This window comes from Saccoglossus kowalevskii, chromosome 6, assembly GCF_978046115.1.
Source record: "Saccoglossus kowalevskii chromosome 6, keSacKowa6.1, whole genome shotgun sequence".
NCBI classification, from domain to species: domain Eukaryota; kingdom Metazoa; phylum Hemichordata; class Enteropneusta; family Harrimaniidae; genus Saccoglossus; species Saccoglossus kowalevskii.
Genome location: NC_140646.1, coordinates 34,593,718 through 34,601,997, shown reverse-complemented (window position 1 = coordinate 34,601,997; position 8,280 = coordinate 34,593,718).

Genomic DNA, 8,280 nt, shown 5'->3' with positions numbered 1-8,280 from the left:
AAAATAATATCCTTATTTTCCACTTTACATTACAATATTTTATTTCTTTGACGTGATCTGGTCACAACAATTTAATGTTAGCTATTCGGCTACAGTACAGCGACCAGCAAACAGTCACTGCGCACGCACGCGCGCGCACACAAAACGTAAATAAGTACGACGACCACTTTGAAACCGAAATTGTCATGTAACGAATGTCGCTGATTGGCTCCGGTGTGAGATTACGATTTTGGTTTCAAAAGACCCTGGAAAGTGTTCTATGTTCTTCGTGTAATTGCTGTTAGTTGTTCGTATGCAAGGTGTTTTTCTGCAAAAAAAAAACGACGAAATCGGCCGAATTGTGTTAGCGGTTGGCATAAACAGAGCGTTTGGGTGTGAAAGTTTGATAATTTTTTCCCGATTTGTAGAAATCTTGAAAAACGCGTTTTTTCAACTTCTCTCTTTATTAACTGGCCTTCAATGAAAATAAATCCATCTAACTCGGGACAAATTAAATAGTGCTGCATAATGTCACATTATGAAGTAAATTCCTCGCTGCCAAACCACTGTATAATATCATGCTACATAGTTATCTACTATATGTATCTACAGAGCGGCCATTTTAGAACATTCCAACATTGTAAAGTATTCTAAAACACATTTTTCATCATTATTTGATGCCTTTTTTTCGAAAAGTTCGGTGACCCTATATTTTTAGTCCCCGTAAAACGGGGACTTATAATTCGGTCTCCGTCCGTCCGTGCGTCCATGTGTCCGTCCGTCCGTCCGTCCGTCCGGAGTCATATCTCAGAATCCCTTGGACCGATTCCGTTCATTCTTTGCATGTGCCTAGTACTTTATGTGGGACATATGCACATGCAGTGGTTTAGTGATTCGATTCAAAATGGCCGACTATACATGTTAGGATACATGTCCATGATGATTTATTTAGTCCCCGTTCGGACGTAGTCCGAAAACGGGGACTTATGTTTTGCCCTGTGTGCGTCCGTGCGTGCGTCCGTGATCACCTGTATCTCGAACATGCATGGACCTATTAAGTTCAAACTTCACTCATACATCACACATTATATGGGACATATGCACATGCATTTGTTTCATGATCTCATTAACGATAGCCAAATGGCGGCCGCTTTAAGGCCGAAAATGCATTGAAATCGCACATTTTCACCATTCCGGACCCGGATCTCAGTTATGCATGGACGGATTTCGTTCAAATTTGGTACATACATTAAACATAATAGGACCTTGATGCACGTCATTTTTTTTTTCTCGGATAAAGTTCGAAATGGCCGACTGGCGGCCATTTTGTTTTAAAGAATTCAGTTCTGGATCCGTATCCGAGACATGTCTGGATTGATCAAGTTCAAACTTCACACACACAAGGTACATCATGTCACAAATATGTATGTGCATTTGTTTCATGATCTCATTAACGATAGCCAAATGGAGTGCTTTAAGGCCGAAAATGCATTGAAATCACACATTTTCACCATTCCGGACCCGGATCTCAGTTATGCATGGACGGATTTTGTTCAAATTTGGTACATACATTAAACATAATAGGACCTTGATGCACGTCTTTTTTTCGGATCAAGTTCGAAATGGCCGACTGGCGGCCATTTTGTTAAAGAATTCAGTTCTGGATCCGTATCCAATACATGTCTGGATTGATCAAGTTCAAACTTCACACACACATGGTACATCATGTCACAAATAGATATGTGCATTTGTTTCATGATCCGCTTAACAATAGCTGAATGATGGCCATTTAAGGCCGAAAATGCATCAAAATCACGTATTTTCACAATTCCGGAACCGGATCTCAGTCATGCATAGATGGATTTTGTTCAGATTTAGTACAATGTGTTGTACATATGCAGGTGCATTTCGGTCATGATCTGCTTTGAATGTATATGTCACTCAAATATGAACGGAACGGGGACGTGTCATTGACAATGACTTGTTCACAATTGGATCAAAGATGGCCGACTGGCAGCCATCTTGTTTTTTGAAAATGTATTTTGGACATGCTTTGTCAGTTTTCATTCAAATTTAGTACATAGATCATACATGTTAGGATACATGTCCCCGACCGTCCGTGAGTTCCTGAGTCTGTCCGTCCGACCGTCCGTGTGTCCGTCTGTCCGTGCGTCAGTCTATCCAACGTCATATTTCAGAATCCTGTGGACCGATTTCGTTCATTCTTTGCATGTGCCTAGTACATTATGTGGGACATATGCACATGCAGTGGTTTAGCGATTCGATTCAAAATGGTCGACTGGCAGCCATCTTGTTTTTTGAAAATGTTGTATTTTGGACATGCTTTGTCAGTTGTCATTCAAACTTGGTACATAGATTATACATGTTAGGATACATGTCCATGACGATTTATTTCGCAATTGGATCAAAGATGGTCGACTGGCAGGCATCTTGTTTTTGTTTTTTTATGCGGTATCTTGGACGTGCTCTGTCAGTTTTCATTCAAATTTGGCACATACATGTACTTTATACATGTTAGGATGCATGTCCATGACAATTTGTTTCAAAATCTGGTCAAGGATGGCCGATTGACAGCCATCTGACTTTTTGGCCTTACTACTATTTCCACAATTTATGTACCATTTTCATTCGTATTTGGCACATACATCATACATATCAGTGTGTTTCATAATCAGATCAAAGATGGCTGAATAACGGCTGTTTTTATTTTGGCTATATTACTATGACACGAAACACGTGTTTTGATGTAAATAAACAATCTGTTGTATACGCACCTTGGAACTCAAGTTTCAAGGACACGCTCGCGACAACCCCTCCGCTTTATTATGACGAGCACAGAGAGAACTTAACGGGGACTGTGTCATTTTCAATGACTTGTTATTTCAGAATTTTGAACATTACAGTAACCGGATCGTGTGCGCGAACGCTTAGCTGGCCCTCTGTGACGACCTATGGAATGGGAATAGTATGCACTTTTTATCATTTCCAAAATGGCAACCGACCAAAGTATCTGAAACTCCGATCCCTCGAAAAAACTGCAGTGACGAAGAGACATAAGTATATACTCAGATAACAATAAAAGAAGCATTTTTTTTTTGTTATCTGAGGTGTATGGAAAAACAAAATCCCGTAACAGTTGGATTCATCGCCGAGGAACAGAAAGAATGCTTACCAGAACATGCAAGCTAAATTAAAAATACCAGAGAAAGTTAAGAAGTTTTAAGCAGCCATTTAAAATAGTGTAAATCATAACAGAAAAAAATGATCGTGACAAGATAATGTTTTTACGACCTGGCCGGACCGCAGTATTAGACAGTACGGCAGTTCCAAGCTATAGATGATATAAATTTGGTTCGCTGTCTACGGCATGCAACTTACAGCAGGAACTAAACTTCATCAATTTCGTGTTTGCAAGTAGCGGCTGAGCAAAGGCAACTGACTGATGGCACCTTTTAGCTATGTGTTAACTCCCTCTGATTTTAGACGATAGGCAAACATATGAGATTAGCCCGTAGTTGTTTTAGCTTGAACATGAGTGAAATTTATGAATTGTGATGCGGTAATAATTAAACTAAACGGTCTAAATGCAATAAAAAATATATGTATAATAATGACAGGGATACAAAGACGTGACAGAAGTATCTTACCCTTCTAAGGACGAGTAATGATCAGAATTATTGCTGGTAGTTACTCTAAATAAGAATATTATATGCAACCATGTCATCAAAGGTTAATTGTTCTGTCCATGTGCCCGAGGACGAGAACAGCTTCCGTTTCCGTTTTCCATATATTCTGTTCGAGTACGTCTCGGACAACTAATGTCTAAAATTAGTTACTTCACTACGCATGCGTACGGGGTTCACGACGCATGCGTACGAACTGGGGTTCGTGCATACATTAATCTAGATAAAATGTAGTGGAGACCTTCAAACTACAATCGCGGAAATTATGTTTTTACGACCAGTGATATTAATATCAATTATGTCTGTCCGTATTTCAGGAATCGTGACTGTGTTACATATACTTAAGAAAGCCCGCCCATAACACTGGAATACGAAAAAAAAATACTACTGGGGTCGATGAATCAACTTACTGCTTTCAACCTGATCAAGACAGTAGGGGTGTAATTATTTTCGCGATATGCGTGTCATAACTGACCCCCAGCCATGAACATTTGCCATATATTATATTCAGGAAAGCTAGGTATGTAAAACACACATTATGTGTTTACCGTTACCAATGATGAGGATAAACATTAAAACCTTATAGCTTTAACAGATTAATATTTAATATGCGCTAAATCGGTACGGATGAACATATCCACACCACCGCAAGGGTTCCTATTTACATCAGCCTCACAAAATAATATTTATCAATGCCGGCATCTTCTCTACTGTTATGTTAATTATATTCCGCCTCGCCGCAAATAACATCGACACCTGTCGTGGACACTTCTATAGGAGCAGCACCCCCGAGCTTACCGGTATTATGATGTATCGGGGCTGATTATTCTGTTTTACGGTTATTCGTAACACGAACGCGTGGTGACCGCCGTTAGCGGTCTTATTGACATAGATCACCGCGCTGGCAGGTGTATTGAAGCAGATCGTACTCCAGATGTTTAATTTTTTTAAGGTAGGCTTGATCACGTTATTTCTGTTATCTCCTGTTACAGTGATACCCCATGTGACCCGATCTACTAAGCCGGGGAGTCCATCGTCAGTTTAAAAACGGTCGAGAGGAACAACAGCAATTACAATGAGTGCAAACTCGGGTAAACGGCGGAAAAGTGTCCAACTCCATATATTTTAACACTGAAAATTATGCGAGCAGCTGGGATACTCTCCCGTGTGGAGTTATGCTTGACGTATAAAGCACACACGTAAACGAAACTGAAGTGAACTTAATTATGGCAACATTGTCAAGTTATGGCGGTAGGCACGTACAGTAATAAGTAATAACATGTCAAAACCGAGAAATATCTTATATTTAAACCATTCAGAACTTAACACCGTGTAAAATTACATGACAAAATATGTGTATTATTTATTTAGTTGTAGTAGTGCTCTGTTACATAATGTAAAGAAAACGACGATTTGTGATGTGGATGGTTTACCTTTAATGAAAGTTATATATATCAAGGGCGCATTAAAACACAGACTGGTGTTGTTTTAAATAGTTGAGGTGTCTCTAGGGTCTTTATCAATTAGGGAGCTGAATTAAAACACAATCGTCGCGTACACAGATATTTCTAAATTGGCATATGCATATTCTCAATATTTCTATAAGGGAATATTCGAACGTATGAAATATCCGCTACCGCCTGACTGAAATTGTTCTACATAATTATTTCATTAATATTTCATGCAAGCAGCGCATTTCAGATGCAGTCATTTGTTAAGTATAGAGATAGGCGTGTGGTGTGACGGAGATAACGAGACCACCTGACAGTGTACTGTGTTCCTTCATATCGGCTTCGTTTAAAACACACGCACACCGGCAATAAATAATGCACTGTGGCAGGGTGATGGGTGCTTAACGGGAGATGTCATTACAACGTACGCGTTGAACATCGCACCTAACCGAAATGTGCATAGATACATTAATCACCTATCCGCGACCCGTCGGGACTGTGGCCCACTTCACAGCTCTTTTCGATGGAAAACGTGAACATCATTTATTTTCAGCATGCACATTTGAATATAATACTAATTAAAAATTGAAAAATGTATTTTGAAGGCCAAAATTAGAAAATAAATTTAAACAATGACTATGATAGTCACAGTATGAGATTTGCGAATCTCAAATGGCCGATTTTGAAACAAGACATTGTAGAGAATGTCATATCCAATATAATGTCAATATAATCAATTTATTCTGTGATATATTTAATTATATAAATTTATTTCTGTGATACAACCTCAATTGTGTAATCCAATGATGATGAATTGAATAACATTAATGGCAAAAAGGGTGACATTCAATTCTGGTGAATGATGCTACTGAAATTAACAAGGATTTGAATATCTTTACTACATAGACGATATCTTGTAAGTAACAACCTAATTATTAGATATTAAGTCTTGCATTTTCTGCATAGAATGAAACTAAGGAGATGCCAATACTCAAAAACAGTTTAGGTCTTACATGCGTTTATACTGTAACGTTGGCCTTTGAACTAAACATGTAAATATTATGACCACATAACACGGATGCCAAGTTATACAGTGAACATACATGCACATACATACATATATACTGCGACCTGAAAGTACTCCAAAATGGTTTAGTGGCTTACATGCGTGTAAAGTTTTAGGTGATCGCTATTTTCTTTGGGAACTACATGTATATTGTGAACAAACATCTACGTATATACCCCGATCTTTACCCTTGACCTTAAAAGTAACATAAGTAGCATGTGTTCTAAGTTTGAAAAAAAAAACGGACACCCCCCCCCCCGTGTAGTTATATCGCAAAAATCCAAACTTATACTGTAGCTTTGACCTTTGACACAAAATCTATCCAGGTAAAACGAGTCGTAAAGGAAACATTTTTGGCCAAGTTTGGGGTTCCTGGCCATTTCCCTCTCGTAGTTCAAAACTGAACTGACTTTTGTCCCGAAAATATGCCTAGGTTTTGTGAGCATTGGCAATATGCTTGTCAAATTTAAAAGCCTGGGCTGTTTTTACCTGTACATAACGAACATTCATACTGTAACACCTGTATATAACGAACATTCATACTGTAACACCTGTATATAACGAACATTCATACTGTAACACCTGTATATAACGAACATTCATACTGTAACACCTGTATATAACGAACATTCATACTGTAACACCTGTATATAACGAACATTCATACTGTAACACCTGTATATAACGAATATTCATACTGTAACTTTGAGGGTTGTCCCACGTTTGAATTCTCTACATATCTTCACACAGACACTGACATAAGCCTCTATTGCTGAAACATAAAAAAAACACTTTGTCCTGTGGTGATTGGTGTTGTTGTAAAAGTCGATTGTATTTATAATGAATATTCGCGATCTAACACGAAACATCATATATCCAAAAAATGCCAATGACCGGTATCAGGTTCCAAAAGGTTGTTTATAAAACGCGACACTGGGATCGGAACAGAAATCTGTGGAGAATTTCAATTAAATAGCGATTCTATAATTTGAGACGATTTGTAGAAAGGGATAGGTGGATATACAGTATATCAACCTAAACTCTGAACCTTATGTCAAGACACCTTTTTATTTAAATTAGCTTTAAAATTAAGTTATGCACTTACGGTCCGTAGGCTGTGAGCTCTGTGTCTCCTATTAGCAAAACTTGATTATTAGTCTTTTATCTTTGATATCATGTGATCTATATCAAGTTCAAAGTTCATTTGATGAGAACAATGAGATTTGACTTGAAAAAATACTGCTCAGTCTCGGCATCGAAACATTTAGTGTATACAAAGTTCTATAACTGAACATGCAATTCTTTAAAAAAAGAGATTTGAGATTTGGTCAATTCTTAATTTAACATTAGAGTCAATTTAAAGAGATACGTGTTTGGCATTAGAATTAGTGGTTAGGCTTCAACCGGTAATTTTCCGATTCCTGGAGGACGCTATAAATATAGCGCCAAACGTTTTCATTCTTGAAACATACAACTATTGTTTTACTGTAAACAAAAAACAACAACATTCAACCAGCAGTACTGCAATATAGCTGGGTGTTTAGCTAACAAAGTAGCAATATCAGCACATCTTTACGAACTACATATCATTTATTAATATAATTGCTTTTTTTAGCAAAACAGAAAGATATATTTTAATACTGCTGGTTGTGTTGCCTTTTTGTTCACAGTAACAGCAGGAGTTTCTTAGCTCCAAGTGTCCAGTCATTTTGTATAAAAGTCCGTGCATGCCATGTGGTGATTAACGTCGTTGAGAAAATAGTTTATTTGTGTTGCGTTTCGAAAATAAATACAATCACCATATTTGTAGAGCCATTATCCCAACATTGTCTGACCCGTAGTTATTGGTTCAAATGCCTATTCGGGTATTGATGTTGTCTTTGCTGAAACATACAACTATTATTCGATCTCGAATCTAAATTGTAATTCGATCTCGAATCTAAATTGTAATTCGATCTCGAATCTAAATTGTAATTCGATCTCGAATCTAAATTGTAATTCGATTGAGAGCTCAGGGTCATTTGAATTGCATTTCGTGCCTCGAAAATGCGTTTCGGTCTGTTAAAATTGTGAGAAAATA